This window comes from Mesoplodon mirus (assembly GCF_964341445.2).
Source record: "Mesoplodon mirus genome assembly, chromosome: 18".
Classification (NCBI taxonomy): Eukaryota; Metazoa; Chordata; class Mammalia; order Artiodactyla; family Ziphiidae; genus Mesoplodon; species Mesoplodon mirus.
Genome location: NC_138994.1, coordinates 9,847,680 through 9,874,530, shown reverse-complemented (window position 1 = coordinate 9,874,530; position 26,851 = coordinate 9,847,680). Strand labels below are relative to the sequence as shown.

The 26,851-nt window shown below is 40.4% G+C and overlaps 1 protein-coding gene and 1 long non-coding RNA gene across 5 annotated transcripts in view; one reads left to right on the top strand and one right to left on the bottom strand.

Annotated features, from left to right (window-relative positions):
• TANC2 (tetratricopeptide repeat, ankyrin repeat and coiled-coil containing 2) overlaps positions 1 to 8,661 on the bottom strand; it is a 354,826-nt gene extending 346,165 nt beyond the window's left edge. For all 4 annotated transcript variants that reach the window (XM_082602709.1, XM_082602710.1, XM_082602711.1 and 1 more), the window contains exon 1: positions 8,561 to 8,661. The gene's annotated coding sequence lies outside the window, so the exon portion shown is untranslated. The remainder of the gene's footprint in view (positions 1 to 8,560) is intronic.
• Positions 8,662 to 11,532: 2,871 nt separating this feature from the next.
• The window catches only part of LOC309793565, a 31,282-nt gene continuing 15,963 nt past the window's right edge, over positions 11,533 to 26,851 (top strand). The window contains exon 1 of the long non-coding RNA XR_014291929.1: positions 11,533 to 11,694. This is a non-coding gene — a long non-coding RNA (uncharacterized lncRNA). The remainder of the gene's footprint in view (positions 11,695 to 26,851) is intronic.

Below are 26,851 nucleotides of genomic sequence, written 5' to 3'. Positions count from 1 at the left end.
ATATGTAAACAGATTAGCAGAAATGTGCAAAATGTTACAGAAATCCTTGAAGCTTGGGAAGAAAGTGAGATTTTGATAGCCTGTTATACTAAAGAAAGAGGGGCAAACTTCTTCTTCTTTTTTTTTTTTTTTGCGGTACACGGGGCTCTCACTGTTGTGGCCTCTCCCGTTGTGGAGCACAGGCTCCGGACGCGCAGGCTCAGCGGCCATGGCTCACGGGCCCAGCCTCTCCGCGGCATGTGGGATCTTCCCGGACCAGGGCACGAACCCGTGTCCCCTGCATCGGCAGGCGGACTCTCAACCACTGCACCACCAGGGAAGCCCCGGCAAACTTCTTTTGATGTATAATTTTACACTGTAAATAGACAAGTCCTTTTTATTAAGTAGATCACAAAAGACAATCAACCACCATGACTGTCACAAATTTTTTAATAAGAAAAATTACAAAAAGCTAACAACATGGCGCATGGTGGCGGGTGAGTAGGGGATAAAGTTATCAAACAGAACACTTCAGTTATTCACAAAAATGAGAAATGTTTGTAAAAGTAGAAAATTTTCACACGATCAAAATGAAAAAAAAATTGTCAAAGGGCTCAGTGTCTCAAGAAGTGCTGAGGTTTGCTATTTTATAGAGGAAATTAAAAATTAATTTTTTGCAAGTTTGCAAAAAGGTACTTAAAGGGAAATAGTGCAAAAAGAAACGCATACTAGGAGTCTGCCTAAGAGCTTATATTTTTAAGTTAACAGTTATTCAAGAACTTTTTCTCTCAGCTCTCATCAAATCCTTCCTAAAAGAAAATTTCAAGACACAAAATTAATGAGTAGCCGTTTTTTTTTGTTGTTTGTTTTAAATACCTTGCTAGGCTGAAAAGACAAAATAACAAGGAAAAGCTGGACAGACAATGCTAGTAAAACACTGGGGCGGAGCTATGTGAAGCACACATCAAAAAACAGAAATCCAGGTCACTTTCCAAAACCTAATAAAACTTACCATTTATTAAGAACTAGACATCGTCCTAAGGATTTTTCACTGGCATTATTTCATTTCATCATCATCAAAACCCTGCAAGAGAGGTTTTAGCCCCTCACACAGCTAGTAAGTGACAGAGTGATAATCTCAACCTGTTTTCATGATTCAAAAACTCACAAATTCATGTTCTCTCTACTATACAAAGGGTCTCATGATTGTAAAATGTCAAAAGCTACTTACAAACAAACAACAGTACTGTCACATCCTACAACACAGCAACATCTGAATAACAGCTTCCAAAGGAAGTCTCTCTTCCTCTTTAAATCCCTAAAAAGGAAGATTCTGACGCTGAAGCAGCATTTGAGTGTGCAGTAAGTCTACATCCCACGTGTCTACTAAAGCTAATTACCTTCATTCACCCTAATTCACAATCTCTGGGAGCTCTACAGGATTCCATGGAATTTGAACAGAAACAGAATTCTAGAGTACAAATACCCATCAAGCTTCCTTAGTTTTGCCTTATCAAATTTCAGCAATTAGAGCTAGAAATTGTGGGACCTCACAACACAAGATTAGGAACAAAGGGCTAGAGAGAGACTTCCTTCATTTAGGCAGAGGGAACTGACTGAGATGTGAGGCAGAGTCTCCTGTCTAAATGATTAAATCACAGTATCTACATACCCACTCCCATTTCCAAATTTAATAACTAACGAATCGACTTATAAGGTTAGATCCATTGGTGGGGAAAGGGAATTTCCATGGCAATAAAAAACTGGTGCCATATCTCTTCATGTTGTTCATCTCTATGATCAGATATGTCATCTGATATAATCATATATGATAATGCAAGCATGGTGTTACAGACAAGCATGGCTACCTGGTCCAAAGACATCTGCTTGGAATAACAGAAGTTTTCCATTATTATTGCTCACATACTTTTCATTGTGAATTTTATGTCTGTAGTACTTGCTGATATTTACAAAAAGAAATATATAAGTCACTGTTTTTCTTTTCATGATACCTTTGCCATCTAAAGAAGACAGTAAAATTTATCAACATTGGCCAGTGAAACTTTAGGAAAGTGACAAACTTTAAAATATTTTTTCAACTGTATTTTTCCTAGAGGTAGAGTGAATACCCAGGACACAATTCTGAACTACAAATTTAGTTTTTATTTAAGGAAGAATATGATATGTCTACCTTCAACTGAAAGATTACAGTAGTAAAGGTAACTACTTACACATAGTGGTCAATAAATATTTAAGTGAAGGATTTAATGTATTAATATACTGCATAAAACTCCCCCAATTTTTCCAACAAATCTAACTCAACTCATATACCTTAAACATAATGTGTCTGTATAATAAACTAATATACAAAAATCAATGTTTTTTTCATACGACCTTTTCTATACAAAACAAGTATATGAGAGACTAAAACCGGAGCAAACAAAGAAAAATGTTCTCTTACATGCTGTGCTCCAAAACCTCTCCACTTGGGATACCTCTTCTGAGAAAAAAAAGTAGAATCGAAAAATGTATTTTGGCAGAAACTTCTCCAGATAGACATAATATGGGTGTCATAAGGAGGCATAAGATGAGCCTGTCAGATAAATCATTACTAAGGCAATTAGATTTTTTAAAAACATAGCAACAATATTATTCACTATAACGCAACTACTCAGTTTAAATAACTGACACCAGAATCTCTCAAGTTCCTATCAAAAGAAAGGCATTTGAGAAGTAAGATTTACCATTCACTGAATAAAGGCAGAAATTAATATTATGGGGAAGGAAAGGGTAAAGAAAGGGTGTGATTACGACTAACACCAACTTAATTCTTTTGCCTCTTAAACTTAGTCATGTTTACCCTTAACTACTCAAGAACAAACAGAAGTTGAACATAACAAGATACTGTTGTAATGTGTGGCCCATAAAAAAGCAACTTACCTGATACTTATTACATCCACAAACATAGCTTTCCAATAATTTATAAAGATTCTGTAAATAAAATAAATTGACCTAATAAAAGAAATTTGTTTCCAGAAAAAAATTATGGTATTACAATTATTTAGTTAGAGCTTTCTAAAATATGAAAGATCCCTACCAGAAACTTTTTTCACTGATTGCATCCTCAACCTGCTTTAGCCTTCTAAAACCCAGGACCAAATAGCTTGTTCTCCATCTAATATTATCTCTTTTTAAAATTTGTTTATTTATTTATTTATTTATTTATTTTTGGCTGCGTTGGGTCTACATTGCTGCACATGGGCTTTCTCTAGTTGCAATGAGCGGGGGCTACTCTTTGTTGTGGTGCGTGGGCTTCTCACTGCAGTGGCTTCCCCTGTTGTGGAGTACGGGCTCTAGGCTCGTGGGCTCAGTAGTTGTGGCACACGAGCTCAGTAGTTGTGGCTCTCGGGCTCTAGAGCACAGGCTCAGTAGTTGTGGTGCACGGGCTTAGTTGCTCCACGGCACGTGGGATCTTCCTGGACCAGGGCTCAAACCCGTGTCCCCGTGTCCGCATTGGCAGGCGGATTCTTAAACACTGCACCACCAGGGAAGCCCCATCTAATATTATCTTGAATCGTAAATACTCAAGGTAAAAATATCCTCTAAAAGAAAGAAAAAGGACATTGGGTGGGGAAATATAGCTGTAAGTCTTTAAGCTCTTCTTGTAACCTATTTCTCTCCACAGACTTTTATAGATTCATCAAGGTCATGATGTAGTCTCTCGATCACCATACACACATCTCCTTGACTCATTTTTTTTTAATTGTAAACAATCTTCATCTAATACAAGTTATTACAAAAGATGCTACTCAAATAAACCAAGTGGTAGTTTTCATGGTATTATAACAAAGACTAAACTATTTATTTACACAGTGCCTTCTCTCCAAATGACAACAGTATTTGATGACTACAGGCACTCAACAGATACGACAATGCTGAGAAAAAAAAAATCCAAATAATTAAACTAACTTCCAAACTATTTTATAACATTTGTTACCTCGATGAGACTCGTACTAGAAAAGTAAACAACCATCTGCAACCGCTTGTTCTAGCTCCTGGAAATAAAATCTGGGTACCATCAGTAAAAATATTACAGCTAACATTGGTGACCATGTATAAGTACAATCCAACATAATTCAACTAGTGTGCCCAATCCGTACATCTCAGAGATCAATTTTAATTCTGTTGTAAGAGGAAGTAATATGACAAGGAGAGAATTTTGATGCATTCCTTTAATCATACTTATTCTTCCTTATATCTAATTAGTATCAACTACCTTAAAAATTCCCCTTTGGCCATGGCTCACGGGCCCAGCTGTTCCGTGGCATGTGGGATCTTCCCGGACCAGGGCACAAACCCGTGTCCCCTGCATTGGCAGGCGGACTCTCAACCACAGCGCCACCAGGGAAGCGTGTCTGGAGCCTGTGCTCCGCAACGGGAGAGGCCACAACAGTGTGAGGCCCGCGTACCGCATCAAAAAAAAAAAAAAAAAATTCCCCTTTGGGAACTACTGGTTTAGTATACTGTTTTCTAGGCCTACTTCCTTCTCCATTCAAAACAATGCACACAGAGTCATTCAGAAAATACTAAAAGAACAAAGGCCTTTATGAGGAAGGGCGGGGGAAGCTAGAGAGCTAACATGGGACAGTCAAGAATCAATGACAGGGCTTCCCTGGTGGCGCAGTGGTTGAGAGTCCGCCTGCCGATGCAGGGGACGCAGGTTCGTGCCCCGGTCTGGGAAGATCCCACATGCCGCGGAGCGGCTGGGCCCGTGAGCCATGGCCGTTGAGCCTGCGCGTCCGGAGCCTGTGCTCCACAACAGGAGAGGCCACAACAGTGAGAGGCCCACATACCGCAAAAAAAAAAAAAAAAAAGAATCAATGACAGAAGAAGGAAATAAATCTACTACTGTTAAACCATGTTAGTAAAACTTTATGATAAAGATGCAAACAACAAATTAGGTTTTATAAGTATGCTAAAATGAACCATCAACCAATATAAATACAGAGCACGATCTGAGTCTATGACGATTTATTAAATAAACTAAAATATATAAACATACATGAATAAGTCTTAGCCATAATCAGTAAATTGCCTTATCAACCAATGTATATAAAAATGAAGGAAGTGTTTGATTACATGACATATGTGATTCACAGAATGGCACAAAGTTTGACTAAGAGAAGAAAATAATTGTTAAATATAGGAGGTGATATTCCATTTCTTAAACTGGGTGGAAGGTATATAAGTGTTGGCTGCATTATTAGTCTTCTATACTTCACACATTTTTATAAATATTATTTCATATGTAGTCGATATCTATAAAACAATGTTTCAGTGCAAGAAAAATCTGAGCAAATATTTGTTGGAAGAAAGAGGTAAGAAGTACATATACACCTAATCCATTTTTACTAATTATTTTTTTAAATAAATAGAGATCATAGGGACTTCCCTGGTGGTCCAGTGGTTAAGACTCTGCACTTCCACTGCAACGAAGAGTAGCCCCCACCGGCTGCAACTAGTGAAAGCCAGTGTGCAACCATGAAGACCCAACGCAGCCAAAAATAAATTAATTAAATAATTTTTTAAAAAAAGTTTATTATGAGGTTAGCTCTATTTAAAAAGAAGAAAAAAGACTGTGCTTCCACTGCAGGGGGCACGGGTGTGGCCAGTAAATAAATAATTAATTAAAAATTTTAAAATAGAGATCGTAAAAACGTAAGTAGGTAGGAAAATAATTTTCCTGTAGAAAACAATTTCTCTAGCTCTACACAGAGATCTATATACTATTTCTTTAAAAGCACCACTCAACCTTTCCTGCACACTACATGTACACACATATACACATAGACATACACACCAAACTACTTGAAAGTAAAACTTTCTACCTCCAAAGATCCCCCCAAAACCAACCTCCATCACAAATATTACCTTAACCCCCTAAAAAGTACTGATACTCCTCTACCCATAATCCCAGAAATAAATTACAAAAATAAATTCCTCAACAGAAACGTTCATACTGTAAGTAACTGTATTTTTGGTGTATTTGTAGGCTTAGCATTTATGTGTCTCACTACCTACTTGGCCCTATCCACATCTACAGTATTTGCTTTTTTATGATGGGTACCTGCGTTTTAATGATCTGTGTCAATACTAATTTGACTGAGGGCAATATCGTGTACTTATGAAGAGCGCAGAGTGTGGAGCCAGAGTTCCCGAATTGGAACTCAGCTCTTCCACTTGCTAACTAAGTAATCTATTTAACATCTCAGTGTTTCAGTTTCTCATTTGTAAAGTGGAAGTAACAGTACATACGTCGTAGGGTGTTGGAACTGGTTAGAACCTGTGTCACAGGACCGGCACACAGTCGGTGCTACGTACGGGTGAGCCATTACTACTCACAGTACCAGCAGCCCCATCTGCCCAAACATACTGAAAACATCCCTTTTGAATCACCGGCTAAAACTAGATACTATGAAAATAGACATTAAACTGGAAGCCTGACCGACAGTAAGTTTAAAGCCCTGCAACTCTGAATAGGTGATTATAAATCTACATAACCACTCTATCAAGAACAACCCTGGGAGAGCGGCTTTCCGAAGTGCAACCATCAATTTCTTCCCTTACACAAGGGGGCAGTGATAACAAGAGAAGAACTGGGCTCTGTGACACCTCCTCCTACGGACAGTAGGGGGTGGCAGTACGTATGGCTGACAGTCAGAACAAAACAGGAAGACCCAACAGAATTGCTCTTTATTCTCCTCAGGCCCTCTCCTCTATGTTTTAGGCCCAACACAGCCTCAAGGTGAGAGACATATCAACAGAAAAGACTAAAACTCAAAATTAATCACCAAGGAAAATCCAGTTTTGCCTTTGAAGCAAATGATCCCTCAGTGGCTAAATCTGGATCCAGAAGGAAGCCAATCAGTATGAATTTTAATTATCTGGCAAATTACTTACTGTTCTTCTTATAAGAACAACATTCAGGCAAGTAACTCCGTTTCTCTGCAAGAAATGGAACATAAGACACTAAAATCTCATCAATAATTAACGATACCCTAGTGAACACATGCCGATATTTCTGCTTGTTTCACACTATACAGACATACACTCACTGAACGTATATAAGTGATATTAAATAGCTCATGGAGCTGTCTTTTGTTACTTCTGAAATTCCAGCTATGTTCTGACAATCCTCTCAAAACACAGATGTTCTTCTTAAATGGAAGTCACAATGTTTTGCAGCGTGTGGGTAATGATATATATATATATATATATATATATACACACACACACACACACACACACACACACACACATGCACACATATAGAGAAAGAGAATGAGAATATTTAATATTTCATTTCTGTGCTCACATTCCTGAGATGATCTACCTGGGAAATGCTGCAAGAAGCACTCCACTGACAGTATCCATGTTGTTGCTTTTTATGCCACATTTACTGTATTCAATTTTTTTCCTATTTTGCCACCCCAGCATCAAGAATATTTCACTACTGTCATTCACCATAATTAGCCATTGCAACAGCTTTTGGCTTCAAACCCTCAAAATGCCTGAAAATTTATCCCTTTTGTTCACCATATTGTTTTGTTTTCCTCATTCCAGAAATTTTCACCTGTATAAAAATGAAGAAAAGGGCACCTATGAAAAAACGTCCCTTTGCCTAATGATCTTGAACTCAGAATTATGGTCAAGATGTGGGGTGGGTTTTTTGTGTGGTTTTTTTTTTTTTTTGGTTTGTTTTTTTTCCTTTTCCTGGAGAGGAGCAGAGAAGACAGTGCAAGACACCCAAAACACCAAATCTTCTTCCTAATATTAATTACCATTGTTTATGTTTGGTGAAAACCATTTTAAACATTTCACACCTGGAATACAACACAGGATACAATTGTATCAGTGCTCTACACGCTGACGGCAAACCTTGGAATTATTTAGCTCTATTTTTTCTTTCCCATCTCACACCAGACACAGTTTGCTTGTTTCTTTCACGTGGGCACTATCTCTATCTCAAAAAATAGCGTATCATAGCTCCTCTCGATTCCCTGTGTTAAAATATCTAGCCATGAGCCTTATTAATCTCTTCTTAGACTACGCCTCCTTTCCCGGAGAAATTAATAATTATCACTAATAACACTTCTACCGTGAATTTCAATGCCACACAGGCCAACCCACCCTGTGCCTTACCTGGCACATTTCACAACTACTTTCATGCTGCATTCAGGGGGCACATTTTACAACTCGTTCTGCACCACATTCCCTGCCACGTTTAGCAATCTGCCTCGCATCTCCTCCTGGGTCTCCGTCAACCGGAGACTCTCTCGGTACCAAATTCCATGACACCTTCGGTGACACCGAAGTGATCGATCCCGGATCCATCCGAAGCCACCCCGAGTGCCACATTTGGAGCCAACCTTCCCCACGCCCTGGACACCGGAGGCACTCCACTGCCCATTTCGCTGCCTCCCCGCTCGCCCCCGCCCCTCTCCCTGGAGCCCAGGCGTCGGAGGCGAACGCCGCTGTCACTGAAGCAACCTTCCCTTCCCGGGCTCCCGGGGTCTCTCACCTGCCGCTCTGAGGGGGGTTCGCTGCACCTCGGGGTCAAGCCCGAGTCCCCGGGGTCTCCTGTGAGGACCGCGCCGCCCGCCGGCGCCGCCCGCGATCCCAGAGCACCTCGCTGCGCTCCGACGCCCGCTGTGGGTCTGCGTCCGGGAAAGGCGCGGCGGGGCCTCCCGGCGGCTAGCGCAGCCCTCGGCGGTCCTCCTGTCAGCGGCGGCGCGGGTGCAGGCTCTCGCCCAGCGCGGCGGCGGCGGCGGCGGGCAACTTGCTCCGCCTCGCGCGCTGCACAGCCAGGAGGTGAGCGCGAGGGGGATGGGAACGGGGGCGGGGCCGCCCGAAGGAGGCACGGAGGGCGGCGGCTGGAGGGCAGCGCTGGCGGCCCCGGGCCCGGCACTCGGAGCGCTCGCAGCTTCACCCGCCGGGCGGGCGGCTCGCACGAGGCAGCTGTGCAAGCGGGCCCCGCCGGAGCAGCGTACCCAGCAACCCGCGCCCGGCCGGCCGCTCGCTAGCGCCGCCGCCGCGCCGGGGGCGTCACACCCTCAGAGGCCGCCCGCAGCCCCGCCCCCTCCGGGCCGGTGTGGGGAGGAGCGCGAGCGCGGAGGGAGAGCGCGTGCGTGGGAGCGCGTGCGTGGTGGAGCGCGCGCGCCCCCGCCCCCTCCACCGTTTAGGGGGTTGGGAGTGGCGGGGAGGGAGAGAGAACACCGAACCCTTTTCTCCGCCGAGAGGTTTGGCCCTGGCTCTGGCTCTCTGTGAGGTCTGGGCATTTCAGTTTCCTCAGGGGGCTTTGACTGGTGGCGTCGTGGGCATTCAGTGGGGAAGAGGGGAGGGGAGCTCAATAGCAGACAAGGCCCTGGATGGTTCGGCTCCGCCCCCAGGGTGATGTCACTCTCGAGGTGCTGCTGCTGTCACGTGCGCCTACTTCTGGGCCTGTCTTGATGCTTTGATGGCCAGAACGTTCCTCTAGATTTTCCCCACTTAAGTCACCTCATACACATATCACTCCTAGAAATCTTCGAACCCTACAAATGTCAGTTATTCTTTCCCTGATGCTCAATTGTAATCTGTAGACTGCTTCAAAATGCCATAGTTGGCTGGTGTAGGAAACAGAATGAAGTGCAAAACCAGGAATGGGGGGATAGTGGGGAGGGGAGAGAGAGAAGGGAGAGCTATTATCTAGAATCATTGCTGAAATTCACCAACCACAGCTTGAGAGCCTGAGGTGAAGTTGTGACGCTGCTTCTGTTACTGCCAGGTTGGACGAGAAGTAATGTGATTTTAAGAGCTAGTTGGCAAGGCACGGAAAGCCACCACAACAAAGCCTCCTTGAAGGTCATATTTCCCTCACTTCCCTCCACCTAGATCTTCTTCCCCTTTACTCTTCCTTTCCCTCGCATCGTAGAACAACAAGTCAACTGTGGAAGATATCTGCACATAAATTTGTTCGTGTGCTTTAAGATGATGCAAAGCAATCACTGTTACCTACTCTGCCTGGCTAGCCTTTTTTCCGTAAACTGAGATGGCCTTTCGTGGTCATCCATTCCTTAATGAGACGCCATGATGGGAAATAGATACACCAAATTACTTCAGTCAAGCAACCTGTGTCTGTGGTGTTTCTAAGATAGAGATTTGATAACAGTCCTTTAATCTGCTGCATCCAGGATTTTCTTAGTGTTTTTTTCAAAATTAGTATTAATTTGAGAATAATGCAGGAAATTGAAGATGAAGCCATTTTGCAACAGCTAGTCTCTACAGTGAATTCTTGAAAAGTCAGAGCTAGAGCAGCTTTGAATACTACAGCTAAAATGGCAAGATGAAGGACTGGTCTGTGGAATCTTTTGGTGATAACTCCAAAAAGTTAGATTACTCCAACTAAAACCTATTTATCTATGGTGATAGAGGCAGAGTAGTGATTACTTTGGAGGAATTGAATGGGGGGGGGCAGGAGGGAGCCTTCTGGGTTGCTGGAAATGCTCAATACCTTGATCTTGTTAATGATTACAAGGGTTAATATATGAGCAAAACGATTGGTGTGCTTTACTCTATCTCAATTTTTAGAGTTTTTAAAAAATTGTATACACAAAAGAGGCATTACAGTGTCATCGTGATTGGAGTCTGGAAACCTAGATTTGAATGTCAGTGTCACCCACCACTTACCAGCCTATGAGACCTTGAGCAGGTCTGAGCCTTTTTTTTCTTTATTTATCTAATATGGGTGATGTTACCTCACAGGATGGTTGTGAAGATTAAATGAAATTATGTTTGAAAAGTACTTATCACAGAGCCTGGTATATAATAAATGCTCCGGAAACATTAGCTATTGTTATGCTATTCTTGTTGCACTCAAATTTACCTTATTTAATTCTCTTTTGGTCTTTTTATTTATTTTAAAGATTACTTTGATTCTGAGCCTTTGCCTGTGAGTTTCACTGAGCTAATAACATTCCTTTCCCTAAGAAATAACAAAAGGCGGTCGGGGTGTAATGTGTTGGTTTTCAAACTAGTTCAGGTGGTGATACTTAGAAATTATGGTGCTCATTGTGGAACACCATGAAATATTGTTAGATTGAATTCTGCCATATGGACTTGACACAATTTTACTAGCACTAAATCTGTCTACATTATGTTTACGCAGATCTCCCACATTAAAAAAAATGTATTTTTAAGAAATAATACGTCTGCGTTTTTCCTCTAAAATTTGTTTGCAACTTTTCACTAGAAAGTACCAAAAGTTTAATAACAATTCACAAAATGAAAACCTTTAAATCCCTTCTTCCTGGAAATTAGAAAAATACTGTAACTGTAATTTTAGCAGCAGAGCTCTTTATTGGATTTTCCCACAGTAAACTCTAATAGCTGTGACCCACAGGGTCTCTTGCTCTGATGAAGTGAGTAACTCTGACTCACTATCCTCATCATACTTACCAAAGATCCGTCTCCATTTCTTTCAGCTGACCTTTCCAAGATCTGTGTTCACACTGAGCAGTGCCAGTGCCCACTGGAATGAACTTATTGCTTCGCTGTTTCGATCATCTAACATGATGCTACTCAGCCAGTTCTCTTCCACATAGTTCTGCTGTTAAGTCTTGCTATTTGCTGCCACACTCTTAACTTTGTGGAGGAAACAGTCTGTCCCTGACAGAGGTAAGGGTGGGGTACGGTAGGGATGGAAAGCAACAATGTAGAGATAAGCCACCTCTGTTCTCAACTCCTCACCCTGATTTCCTTTTTGGTCACTAATACCTGAAATCCTGAGAACGCTTTTTTTTTTTTTTTTAACCTACTAAAACTCCATTCTAGTCCAGATGATAATTTAGTCTATAACTTAAACTTGGAAACATAATTTATGCCATGTAAGAGGAACCTGTAAGTAATTGTCCATAAAGTGGCCCAACCATACTCTATACCTCCCAACTTTTCAGTGCCATCTATACCATTCAAAATGACCTTCCTTGCTTTGTCAACTCTGCACAATCACTCACCTCTGCATATGGCATATGTCTTCCCTGGCACCTCCAAGTCTCTTAAGTAAAGCATCAGGGCCACCTCTCTCTCCCTACTGAATAAAGAGTCATAACATCTACCATTGATGGACTGCCTACTGGCTGCAAATACTTTACTAAATGCCTTGTATATACTACTTCATTTAATTCTCACAACATCCTATCAGGTAAGTTTTTGTTTTTGTTTTTTTAATTTTATTCATTTGTTTAATTTTTGGCTGCATTGGATCTTCGCTGCTGCACGTGGGCTTTCTTTAGTTGCAGCGAGCAGGGGCTACTCTTTGTTGAGGTACGCGGGCTTCTCATTGCAGTGGCTTCTTTTGTTGCGGAGCACGGGCTCTAGGCGCACAGGCTTCAGTAGTTGTGGCACACGGACTTCAGTAGTTGTGGCTCGCGGGCCCTAGAGCACAGGCTCAGTAGTTGTGGCGCACGGGCTTAGTTGCTCCGCGGCATGTGGGATCTTCCCAGACCAGGGCTCAAACCCGTGTCCCTTGCGTTGGCAGGCAGGTTCTTAACCACTGCGCCACCAGGGAAGCCCTCAGGTAAGTATTATTATCTCAATTTTCTAGATAAGAGGGTGGGGAAGCTCTGAGAAGTTAGATGACCAGGTCAAGGTCACACTGAATGGCTGGCAGAGCCCCAGTCTGCACCCAAACATAAGCATTATCTTCTATCAGTTAACCTCAGGATAATGCTATATAAGATGCAAATGAGAACACAGAATACATCTCTTTAAAAACGTGAACCATGTTACACAAGGAAAGTATTCCTGAAAATTTGATGTAAAAGAGATTTTTCTCATTGATTGTTTTTCATGATCTCATTTCTTTTTATCTGCAATTGATGATTTCTAACTCAATAGCTTCTACATTTTCCCCACCAAGTCCCACCTCAGCCTTTTGAGGAATACTTATTTCTAGACTAACATGTACAAGTATTTCCACATAGAGGAACTACTACTTAAAAAAAGTTTCTGGTGCATCTCTTTTTTGGAAAGTGAAAAAGTCATATATAATATGAATAAGCAAAACTCCATATATTTTTACATCGACATTTATAAATGCTTGACCAGTACTTGTACCTACTGTATTTTTATAACTGTGGTAAGTTCTACAGGGCATATTTAACTAATTTGAGAGAAGTCTTGCTTACTAGATCCTCATAATCTATTTGGGAAACAAAATGCTTAAAACATTTAAATATTAACACAGCATATTATAGAATTAAGTGTCACCATGAGTAAAACAGTAAGTTCTGTAATAATTCATAACAGGGAGGGAGATAGCTTTGACTGGGATGGTGTGGGATTGCTTCTTGAGGTAAGTAGAATAAGAAAAATATGTAGATGGTGAGAATGGAGGACTATTCGAGGGAGGGCCCTGGAGAATCAACAAAAGTTCAGAGCAGGGAATGAGCATAACAGTTCAGGTCCAAGAAACAACCCCTTTTAGAGATGAGTTGCTTTCTTTCTTTTTTTTTTAATTTTTATTTATTTTTGGCTTTGTTGGGTCTTCGTTGCTGCACGCAAGCTTTCTCCAGTTGCAGCGAGCAGGGGCTACTCTTCATTGCAGTGTGTGGGCTTCTCATTGCGGTGGCTTCTCTTGTTGCGGAGCACAGGCTCTAGGTGTGCGGGCTTTAGTAGTTGCAGCACACGGGCTCAGTAGTTGCAGCACATGGGCCTTAGAGCACATGGACTTCAGTAGTTGTGGCATGTGGGCTCAGTAGTTGTGGCGTAAGGGCTCAGTAGTTGTGACACATAGGCTCTAGAGTGCAGGCTCAGTAGTTGGGGCACACGGGCTTAGTTGCTCCACAGCATGTGGGATCTTCCTGGACCAAGGATCAAACCCGTGTTCCCTGCATTGGCAGGCGGATTCCTAACCACTGCACCACCAGGGAAGTCTGAGTTGCTATCTTATTTCTTAACAAAGACAAGCAATGGCGTGAACTCTAAATAGACATGTTGCAAGTCGAAAAAACAGACCAGCAAGCAACAGGTGTGAATGAACAGAAGAGTATTTACTAATCAAGGGAGAAAACATCAGTTGGTAAGAGGTTGGAAAGGTGGGACAGGACTGAACTGCAGTGGGTCCTGCCCAGGAAGGGAAACACCCTGGAGTCTCTGAGCAGAAGAATGACAAGAAGACAGTGTTTAAAATATTCATCTCATAGGGTAGATTTGAGCAAGGAGGGACAAGTAATAATGATTTGGGTAAGATACTACTATTACTATTTAAGGAACTAAAGAAGAGGACAGCTTTAGTCAAGAACTGTGACAGTAGAGATAGAAAGGAATAGTCCCAACAGCCATTGCGTGGGAAGAATTAACAGAACTTTCTGAATAACAGTGAGAAATGAAAATACAGCAAGGTGACAAGACTAACTGTCTAGAAGACTGTGGTACCTGTGACAGAAGCAGGGGAGTCAGAGGATTGGTGTTAAGGAGAAGAAAGAGATGGTTTTGGCATATTTTGTGTTGTAGTAGTTCTTTACTGCTTTTGAGTTACAAATCACTTCTTTTGAGAATCTGCCAGAATCAATGGATTCTTTTCTCAGGAAAAAAAAATGGATTCATACTTATACATGTTATATGATTTGTAATGGACACCCATGGATTTGGCTGCTGGAGAGCTCTTGACCCCAGCTGGGCACATTAAAGCCCTTTCTGGAATTTTTGTACTTTATATCCAAAGGATCAAATCAATCTCTCCCTAGTAACTGAAGCAATGGATGGTGTTAGCTGATGTGTTTCCTAACACATGAGCCCGAGAAACGAAGAATGCTCAAATGCATTTGAGTCCATGGGTCCTTCACATTCCTATTCTTGGATTCCAGGACATTTCCTAGTCCTTTGTTGAAATTCCTCCATGGTTCAGCTTGTTTGAGCCACATTTCTGCCATTTATATGAGAGGTCTGATTAACTCACAGGTTAAAGGTATTAATTGAAACCCACCCATGGGCTCCAGGAAAGAACTCCTAATTTAAGGTAACTTGGAAATAGCTAGTAGAAAGATGGGATTTAGGTGAGAAAGGGAAGATAGTGAATACTCAAGGAGAGGGAATATAGCACAGGTGTATAAGAGCAAGGACCCTGGACCCAGACTGCACTCAAATCCTAACTCAACTGTTTACTAAATGCGTGACCACAAGCAAGTTATTCTACATTTCTAGATTTCAGGATACTCATCTGTGGATTGGGGATTAAAAACTATACCTACCTTATAGGGTGGATGTGAGGCTTAGATTGGTACACGTGCAAGTACCTGGTCCATAGCAAGTCTCTATGGACTATTATCATTCAATGTAACAGGCCTATACCTAGGCATTTCACATATGTTATATTATTTAATCTAATCCTCATAAAAACTTTACAGGATTGGAATTATTATGCCCATTTTACTAGATGAAAACATTGTGGCTCAAAATAACTTGCCCCAGGGGCTTCCCTGGTGGCGCAGTGGTTGAGAGTCCGCCTGCCGATGCAGGGGACGCGAGTTCGTGCCCCGATCCCGGAGGATCCCACATGCCGCGGAGCGGCTGGGCCCGCGAGCCATGGCCGCGGAGCCTGTGTGTCCGGAGCCTGTGCTCCGCAACGGGAGAGGCCACAGCAGTGAGAGGCCCACGTACAGCAAAAAAAAAAATATATAACTTGCCCCAGATCCCACAGTAAGAGACAAAATCCAAATTAAAATATAGAATATTTGAATAGAAAATGAAGAGGAAGATTTTCATTATAATTAATAGAGCATACTACCTATCCTAAGAATTAATGTGTATATATGTATATATACTAATTATGTATGTATATATATATTTATTTGGCATCTATCTCATATAGCATCTATCGCATATAGATGCTGGATATATATTTGTGAATTAAATTTATTAAATAATCCAGATCTGTAAAAAAGGGGATGGGAAGAGTGTTCATACCAACAAAACCATTCTAATCCATGTACAATTTTGCATATTAAAATTAAATATTGGCCCTCTGGAAGATATAATCATTTCTCATGATTTTAGTTAGCCTGAACCACACTTTCAGAGTCTAGTCCACTCTATGTTATGGACAAGCTAGAATTTGTGGACCTATAAAACTGAGGACAAGGCTCTGGACCTAGCTGACCTTTCAACCAAACTTCCTCAAAGAACCCTCACCTTCTTGCCATGCCCTTTCAATTCGTAACGACTTGAAACTGTGAAAATACATTTACCATTAAAACTCAGATACCCTAGGTTATGGCTGAACCTTGAGAACCACCTTTATTTGGGGAAAGGGAATTCAGCAAAGGATACAGAGAAGCAATAGGCAGAAAACACATCTGTATGTCTGGTACTGTTTCAGGCACAGACCTCTTCCTCGCTTCTCTACAGAGTTTGAAAGTACTTAGTATTGATCATGTAAATTCTATAAAAGATGCCTGGAAGGGAAAAGGAGGGTAAATAAATTTCTATTTGGAACTCCCTGTAGGTGGACCCCTAGTTTATTCCCTACCCATCCCTATGCAAATTTCTCAATACAATCCTGGTAATATATACAAAAGTTGACTATGAAAAAATTAAATGCACACATAATACAAGAGCATTTCCCCCAAAGAGCTGAAAGCAGTATTCAATTGTTATTTGCAACTCACATTTAAGATATGATCTTTGATAAAGTATTTCCAGCGTGTATTATATTTTCTAATTTTGTCCTAACATCTACCTGACTGAGGATAGAGTCCCTGCTTTGTATATAGCTAATGACTCCACCTTCGCTCAAGTGGGTTATGTTTAGGAAACCTATGCTTCTTATTACTAGTATCAGCACTTCCATTTTCTACTCATTTATAAATAGTGTAATAAAATATTCAAATAATTGCATAAACAAATACTGAAAATGGTGATGATGCTGAAAATAAACTCTTGACTGGTAGGCTACACCACTGTGTCAGAGCATAAAATGTTCATTCATCTGCAAATGCATGAATATTATAATCCAATGTATTTTAAAATAACTGAGGAGTGGCATTGTATAAGAAAGTTTGAGTTGATCCAAAGTTGAAACTATAAACATTGATGACCACCTATTTTGCACTCGTACTTGACACATTTTTTCTTCAAGGACAACATACTAAAGGAATCACAACACTGTCATCATCAAGAGTATTTATTGTGCCCTAATACAAAGATGATGCCACTGACCCACCTCTAATAAGACATGAAGATTGAGTTGACTCTCCAGTATTGTGTGGGTTTTATTGAACCTGCCATATCCCCTCACTCAAAGCACCTAAGTAGTTGCAATGTAGTTAAATATTAAGAGAGGCAATCAGCAGCAAAGGGAGAATGATTGGCCTTTACAGAGAATGACCACACAATCATGGTTTAGTACCACAGTCCTTATCAATCAGCCATGAGTAAGAGTAAAGGTAAGAATGCAGTAGAGTTGTGTAAATTGTCTTTGTTTTCTTCACATAATGGAATACACTTAATTTCTTTTTAATCAAAAGAGGCCTTAGATAATTTTTTAAATTAATTTTTATTGGAGTATAGTTGATTTACAATGTTGTGTTAGTTTCTGCTGTACAGCAAAGTGAATCAGTTATATATACATATATCCACTCTTTTTTAGGTTCTTTTCCCATATAGGTCATTACAGAGTATTGAGTAGTTCCCTGTGCTATACAGTAGGTTCTTATTAGTTATCTATTTTATATATAATAGTGTGTATATGTCAATCCCAATCTCCCAATTTATCCCTCCCCTGCCTTTCCCCCTTGGTAACCATAACGTTGTTTTCTACATCTGTGACTCTATTTCTGTTTTGTAAATAAGTTCATTTGTACCAAGGAAATGATTTTTTAATATAAGGGAATTATAGCTTTGTTGATGTGAAATGTAGAGATGTTTTAGTTATTAAAAAGAGGTGGAAGAAAGAAAAGGTAAGGGAAATGAAGGTTTCGATTGGTCCTGAAGCCCAAGTAACAATTTCTCTAGATTTAGTCGACCTGACACACAATGTGAAAGGAACAAAAGGAAGTAAAGAATCAGAATTCAGTAGAGGAAAAGGAAAGGAGGCATTTTAATATTACATTATCAACCTGATAATTGTAACAAAACTTCATTTGTGTGAAACTCTGCTATCTGACAATCTCATCTATCTGAAGTACAGCAAGGAACCAAGGAAACAAAGGAGATGGAAAAAGACCTCTGCAGAAACAAAATAGAGCTCACCAAAGTCCATGCCCTAAACATCACGCCCATTACTCCTAGAGATTTATCGAAGCCCTTTCTCAGAGGCTATTAATTTTTACTTGGATTCGATTTTAAAAGACCTGGCAATCTGGCTTCCAAACTCATAAAAAATTAAAAGCAGTAAACTAGAAGAGGGAGGAGAAACTATCCCATGTACGCATGCAGATAGCAGTGAGAAGAGAACACTGCAAGTCTGTAAGCAGGGCAGAGAGGAAAAGAGGCATAAAAATTGACTTAATGATCAAAAAAGCACAGCAATTTAGTGCCTTTAGCAAGGGAAAAACAGTTCTACGTACCTCCATAGAGCTTGGGGAAGAAATTTTTAAGTCTGAGTCTATATTAACCCTGAGTAATCAAGAAAATTAAAGTATATTCAATATACAGACATTCTCAGAGTTTTGCAGCACTCAACGTTATATAAGTAGTTCCATAAGGCACATAATGAAATTTTGAAGATATGAGAGATTTTATTTTATTTTTTTGGCCACACGGCATGTGGTATCTTAATTCCCCAATCAGGGATCGAACCTGTGCCCTCTGCATTGAAAGCGCAGAGTCTTAACCACTGGACCGCCAAGTCCCCAAGATATGAGAGATTTCATATCACATTGAGAAATGCAAAGAAGTCAAGTGTGTAAATGAACACCGCAAAATAAGTGTACAAGGCCAGAGGTTGCCGGTTCAAGGAGATAATGGCCTTCCATGGTCAGTCTTGCATGGCTTTTGTCCCCATGCAGATTCTCGCTGCATCAGCTCATGTTATGACACTACTGTTTGTTTGTTCCCCATTTTGTTACTTTCTAATCATGTCCAAAAAGTGGCTAAGTGATGGGAAGAAGGCAGGACCGGTTTATAAGAGTAGGTAAAATGAATGAGAGCAAAACATTAAAACTTTAAACAAGTCTGAAGATATTTTCACCCTACCTTGATTTTGTGTTATCCAGGACCTTTCAGGGGATATCTGTATTATGCATAAGATAGAGAATATCACTAATAGGAATATATTTTAAGGAACAATCCAAAATAGAACAAAGATTTATGCACAAAGATGTTCATCATGGCAGTATTTAGCATTTTAAAAATTGGAAGCAATCCAATTTACCAACCTTAAAAAATGGTTAAATAAAATATGGTACATAAAAATTTGATGGACAATTATGCAACCATAAAAATCATATTTTGGTAGTCAGGAAATTTGTATGACATAATTTTAAGTTAAAAAACAGGATACAGGGCTTCCCTGGTGGCACAGTGGTTAAGAATCCTCCTGCCAGTGCAGGGGACATGGGTTCGAGCCCTGATCGGGGAAGATCCCACATGCCGTGGAGCAACTAAGCCTGTGCGCCATAGCTACTGAGCCTGTGCTATAGAGCCAGTGCTCTGAAACAAGAGAAGCCACCACAATGAGAAGCCCGCGCACCACAACGAAGAGTAGCCCCTGCTCACCGCAACTAGAGAAAGCCCACGCGCAGCAACGAAGACCCAACGCAGCCAAAAATAAATAAATAAAATAAATAAATTTATTTTAAAAAAATACAGGATACAGAATTGTATATGCAACATAATCTCTACAATGTACAGAATACATAGAAAGAAGATGAAAAGCTCTCATTAATAATGGCCACCAAAAAAAATTTTAAACCTAGGAAAAAACTATATATGCAATACCCACACAAAGAAAACTACAAATATTCACTGAAGGAAAATAAAAACTGCATAAACGAAAATGCATACCATGTTCCCTGATGGGAAGACTCACGATATTGTAAAGAAGCCATTTTGCCCAAATAATTTACAAATTCAATGTAATTCCAATCAAAATTATAATAGGATCTTTAACAAAATTGACATGCTAATTCTAAAATTCATCTGGAAGAGTATATACTTAAGAATAGCTAGATACGGGCCTCCCTGGTGGCGCAGTGGTTGAGAGTCCGCCTGCCGATGCAGGGGATACGGGTTCGTGCCCCGGTCTAGGAGGATCCCATGTGCCGCGGAGCGGCTGGGCCCGTGGGCCATGGCCGCTGGGCCTGTGCGTCCGGAGCCTGTGCTCCGCGGCGGGAGAGGCCACGGCGGTGAGAGGCCCGCGTACAGCTAAAAAAAAAAAAAAAAAAAAAAAAAGAATAGCTAGATATTTTTTTAAGTATAATGAGGGGGCTCTTCCTACCAGATATCAAAATATATAATCACAGTGATTAAAGTGTGATATTGGGTCACAAATTAAAAAATAGATTAATGAAAGAGAATAGATCATCAACTACTGACACAAATATATGTGGGAGCATTTCAAATAATTGAAAATAGATGTCAGGACAATTGGTTATCCATTAAAAAAAAAAGATACATCTCTTACATCACACCATTCAAAAATAAATTAATTAACTTCCCCTCCCCAGAAACTGGCCTGGTCAGGGTCAAGGCCTGAAGAGCAAGGTTGAAAGCCAGCATGGCTGGGATGGGCAGAGCTGAAGCCAAGCAGACAGCAGGCCACAGGGACGGGGCAGAGGAAACGACATGGCAGGGAGATCTGTTATGTCCAGGGCTCTTGGGCAAACGGGGAAATAAAGGAAGATGGTGAGAGCAGGTTTTTCTTTTGGAGAAGGGAGTTGCAAATATGGAAAGTGAGAAGCCTAAAATGAACTGTATAATTTTGGATTGGAGGAATTGGTGTGAACTCAACATTTTATATATCTGTGTTCTAATTTGAATGCTTGTGCTAAGGTTATATAGGAGCATGCCCTTGTTTTTCGGAAATATACAGTGAAGTATTTAGAGGTAAGGACTTCATGTCCACAATGGATCAGATGTCTCAAATGATTCAGAAAAAAAATACTACATATATATAACATATATGTAATGTGGGGGACAGAGAAAAGATGAAGCAAATGTAATGAAATAATAATTGGGGAATCAAGGCACATAGGTTATGAGAGTTCATTATACTACTCTTGCAACTTTTCAGTGAGTTTGAAATTATTTTGGAATAAAAAGTCGTAAAAATAATTTTCAGACGTATCAAAAATCTAAATAATTCTACTTCCTGGAATCTATCCCCCAAATTTCTCACATATACACAAAGATGTTGTGTAAGTACGAGTTCATATTTAGAAATAATAATTAAAATGTAGGAAATATGCATCAATAGGGAATGGTTAAATAAATTATAGTATATCCATCCATGGAATGGTGTGTAGGCATAGAAAAGAATAAAGTAGATCTGTATGTACTGACAATATACTGACATGGAGAGATCTCCAGGTTGTATTAAATGGAAAAACAAGTGACAGACCAAGAGGTAGAGTATGATCCCATTTGTGTGTTTTTTTTTTAAGTTTTTAAAAAATCTGCTGTGGGTGTGAGTTGTGTGTATCTGTGCATATCTATGTTTATAAACATATTTTTTAAATGGTCTGAAAGGATACACACCAGCTATTAGCAATGGTTAATTCTAGGGAAGGAGAATAGTATTACACTTTCCAAGTTTTCCATAGTGGCATGTAATACTTTATTATCAGTTGAAAAAAAGCCTAAGTACAAAAAGGCAGGAATGTATACGATACATTCTGAAAGATTTCCTCTCAAGGTGATTATAATATTTACTGCTGGGAATTACCTTGGGTTATCTGGAAAACTCCTAGTCCAAACGCTGCATACAGGGAATTGACCTTCCAGTGGACTGTGCCCAGGAACACTTTGTCATTAATTTAATAGAGGATTAGGCAGCCGGCTGAGCCACTCCCTGCTTGCCAGGCCACCGTCCAGAAGTGAATTCCCTTGCAGCTCTCCAAAAAGAGGTCAAACAAGTCCCCAGGGACTCTCAACAGAAGGAAGTTGCCAAAGGCTAAATTTGGCATGCAAGCCAAGCCCTGGACTGGGATAAACTGTGCCAGCGCTTTTCAGTTACACTTTCAAGACCTCAGTCAGAATATGCAGGACTAGATAGCTATTTTCAAGAGTGGCTTAGCAGCTCAAATTGGAAACAACTGTTCAAACCAGAGTTTGGGGATGAACTTGAAAATGTAAAATTCCTCCTCTGCCTCCTTAACCCCTATTATCTCTTATTTAAAGGATATTTAAATTCCCTTTCTTTTCTCTTGCTCCAAGCAATTTATCATAGTGATATTCCTGCCAACCTGATCAGATTCTGCCATTCTTAAGACAGGAAGAAGAGACTAGCCATCTTTTTCATTTTTTGTTTTTAGGTATAAATGGCCAGTTCTGTATTTAAGTTGCTTTTGTTGGGGGGGGCTTTTTTCTTATACAGTGTTTTACTGAGTTGTAATTCACATACCACTAGATTCATCATTCAAAGTGGATAATTCAGTGGTTTTTAGTATATTCACAGAGTTGAGCAACCATCACCACTATAGATTTTAGAATATTTCATCACCCCAAAAAGAAACCTTTTACCCGTTAGCCGTCACTCCCCATTTCCTCTCAATCCTTCCATCTCTAGGCAACCACTAATCCATTTCTTTCTCTATAGATTTGCTTATTCTGGACATTTCATATAAATGAAATCATTCAATATGTGGTCTTTTGTGTGTGGCTTCTTTTACATAGCATAATGTTTTTGAGGTTCATCTACGTTGTAGCATGTGTCAATATTCCATTCCTTTTTTTTTTTCATTTTTTTGATTTTTTTTTTGGCTGCGTTGGGTCTTTGTTGCTGCGCATGGGCTTTCTCTAGTTGAGGCGAGCGGGGGCTGCTCTTCGTTGTGGTGCATGGGCTTCTCATTGCAGTGGCTTCTCTTGTTGCAGAGCATGGGCTCTAGGTATGCGGGCTTCAGTAGTTCTGGCTCGTGGGCTCAGAAGTTGTGGCTCACAGGCTCTAGAATGCAGGCTCAGAAGTTGTGGCGCACGGGCTTAGTTGCTCTGCGGCATGTGGGATCTTCCTGGATCAGGGATCGAACCTGTGTCCCCTGCACTGGCAGGTAGATTCTTAACCATTGCACCACCAGGGAAGCCCTCCATTCCTTTTTGAGGCTGAATAATATTCCATTGTTTGGCTCTATCACATTTTATTTATCAATTCATCATTTTATGCATATTTGAGTTGTTTCCACTTTGGGGCTATTATGAATAATGCTGCTATGAATATTCATGTACCTGCTTTTGTGTGGATATACATTTTCAGTTTTCTTAGGTATATACCTAGGAGTAGAATTGCTGGGTCATGTGGTAACTCCATTTTTAACTTTTTTGGGGGGGAAGAAGAGGTTCTCTGGTTTTCATTTCTTTTTTTTTTTTTTGAATTTTTATTTTATATTGGAGTATAGTTGATTAACAGTGTTGTGTTACTTTCAGGTATACAGCAAAGTGATTCAGTTATACAAGTATCAGTTGTTTTTCAAATTCTTTTCCCATTTAGGTTATTACAGAATATTGAGCAGAGTTTCCTGTGCTATACAGTAGGTCCTTGTTGGTTATCAATTTTAAATATAGCAGTGTGTACATGTCAATCCCAAACTCCCAATCTATCCCTCCCCCCAGTAACCATCAGTTCATTCTCTGAGTCTGTTACTGTTTTGTAAATAAGTTCATTTGTATCATTTTTTTAGTCCACATATAAGTGATATCATATATTTGTCTTTGTCTCACTTACTTCACTTAGTATGCTAACCTCCAGGTCCATCCATGTTGCTGCAAGTGGCATTATTTCATTCTTTTTAATGGCTGAGTAATATCCCATTGTATATATGTAACATTTTTAACTTTTTGAGAAACTGCCAAACTGTTTTCCAAAGCAACTGCACCATTTTACATTCCCACCAGGAATATATGTAGGTTCCAATTTATCCATATCCTTTCCAACACTTGATGTTGTCCATTCTTTTCTTTTTTTGCGGTACGCAGGCCTCTCACTGTTGTGGCTTCTCCCGTTGCGGAGCACAGGCTCCGGACGTGCAGGCTCAGCGGCCGTGTCTCACGGGCCTAGCCGCTCCGCAGCATGTGGGATCTTCCCGGACTGGGGCACGAACCCGTGTCCCCTGCATCGGCAGGCGGACTCTCAACCGCTCTGCCACCAGGGAAGCCCAACATTCTCATTTTATAAAGAAATAAATGAAGGTTTAGCGAGATTAAATAATAGAACCAAGGTCATTAATCTAGTAAGCAATAAAGCCAGGATTCAAACTCAGGTCTCTCTGACTCCAAAGCACAGGTTCATGACCAAGAGCCGTTATTTTATATGTAAAGCCATGGTTATATGCATGCTTAGATCAATTTAATGATCAAAATAACAATCTAATCTCACTTATGTGGAAATTATTGACCTTCCACTATTGCATTCATATCCTTATTCCTCTTTAGCATTCCTAGTTAATTTCCAAATTTACTCTCTAATCTTCATGTGAGGTCTCATTTTCTCTCTGTCCGTCTTCCCATACTCTAATCACATTGTTCTATTCAGCACACAAATTAGAAATGTTCAGTAAACAAGGAAGGCTTCTGCCTTGAAATAGCAACATTTATGGCAGTTCTCAGAAGGCCCTTTGTGAAACTCATTCCCTAGCTGTGTTCCTGGATTCAGGACTTACTGTGGCTCAGCCCGGAAGCCCATCAACACAGAAACTTATTGGAGGAGGAGGAAGGGCCAAAGCAGATGTATATTCATGACAAGATGGACCAGTGGTGCCAGAGGAATTTGCTGAGTGGGGATGGAGAAGTGAAGAGCTGTTTGTTCTTCATAAGAGACCGTGGCTGTGCTTTTTCCAAAAAATGGAAAGGAAGCCAGCTGACCAGGGTCATCTCTAGCAGTGACACATTTGGGGACATAGAGAATGGGCACAAGAGAATTCTTCACAAATGGGGCTAGGCTGGCAGTCACTGCCAGGGGCTAGCCTAAAGTATGTTTGAATGAGGGCATTTCTGGACTCCTCAGACCCATGTAGATTGTTTAGGCAAGGAACAACCCCTGTCCACGGTTATTCATCTGAATAGTGACCGAAAGTTTTGAGAAGAACCTCACCAAATGATAGAACTTTAACTTAATTTAACATGCAGATTTCTTTTAATTATTGGACTGAAATTATCTTTTCATAATGGCATGGCACTTCAAATAATCAGGATGCACTGTGTTCAGGATCTAATTTCCCAAATGTCAGCGTGCTATTCATTTCAAAAGTAATTCACTTGGGACTTCCCTGGTGGCACAGTGGTTAAGAATCTGCCTGCCAATGCAGGGGACATGGGTTCGAGCCCTGGTCTGGGAAGATCCCACATGCCACGAAGCAACTAAGCCCGTGCACCACAACTACTGAGCCTGTGCTCTAGAGCCCATGAGCCACAACTACTGAGCCCATGTGCCACAACTACTGAAACCCGTGCACCTAGAGCCCATGCTCCACAAGAGAAGCCACTGCAATGAGAAGCCTGCGCACCACAACGAAGAGTAGCCCCCACTCGCCACAGCTAGAGAAAGCTCACGTGCAGCAATGAAGACCCAGCCCAGACATAAATAAATAAATAAATAAAAGTAATTCACTTTGCAGTGAGTTTTCCCCATTACACTCATATGGCAGAAATTATTGAAAATAATAGCCTAGGAACTGGGATCATCACTGAATCAGCTAAGGGGTCTGACTGGACTGTTGACAGTGAAGGTTATTTCTGTTGAAAGAGGAGAATTCCACACTATTTCAAAAATAAACATATTTGATGTCTTCTATCAACTACCCCCTGCCTCTCTTTAGCCTCACATATTCCCTCCATTTCTCAAGCCTGTCTGTACATAGTTGCCTGAACGTGACTTACTATTTTCATTCTGTGCTTTGCGTGTTCTTCTCCCTGCCTGGAAAAACCTATGCCCTTTCTCTTCCATATATTCCCATCTAACCTTCAAAACCAGAAGATACCTCTTTTCACGTCTTCTCTAATAATCACATCCCAAGTGTGATCATTTATTATTTCTAGTTTCCTTAACTATTGCAGCTTTACTCTACACTATACCATATTTTCTTGCAGTTATTAAACTATTTCTTTGGATTTCGTCTCAAATTGTGTGTATGCTTTAGCCTCCAGTTCGATTTTACATTTTTTGGAGAGTTCAAGAGCTGTGCCTTTTATTTCTTAACATCCAGGAATAGTACAAAGACTCACATTAACATAAAATAAATACCATACCTCTGATAAACTCCAACCAGCCTTATACGTTTGACAGTGATAACAAGAAAGATTTTGTTAAACAGGTATCAAATCAGTTTCAAAAGATTAAAGATGTAATATGAACATCTAATCTGTCCCTCGTGGTTGTTTCATCTAAGAAGTTATTAAAACTTTTCTTATGTATGTTTATAGTAATTGCCTTTATCAAATCTCAGTATAACAATTTATTAACTAATGGATGGAAGGTTCTGTCCTAGAAAACAGCAAGGTCATCTCACTCATTACCAATTTATTCTTCAACAAATTTATTCAACAAACATTTATTGAGCACATACTATATAGATAACATATAGGAGACACTTTGAAAGGACATTAAATTTGCACTCTGTTTGAGAAACCAAGAACCACAAAGCAAAATAAAAACAAAAAATAACACAAAAAGTTGTCAGTTTAAGTT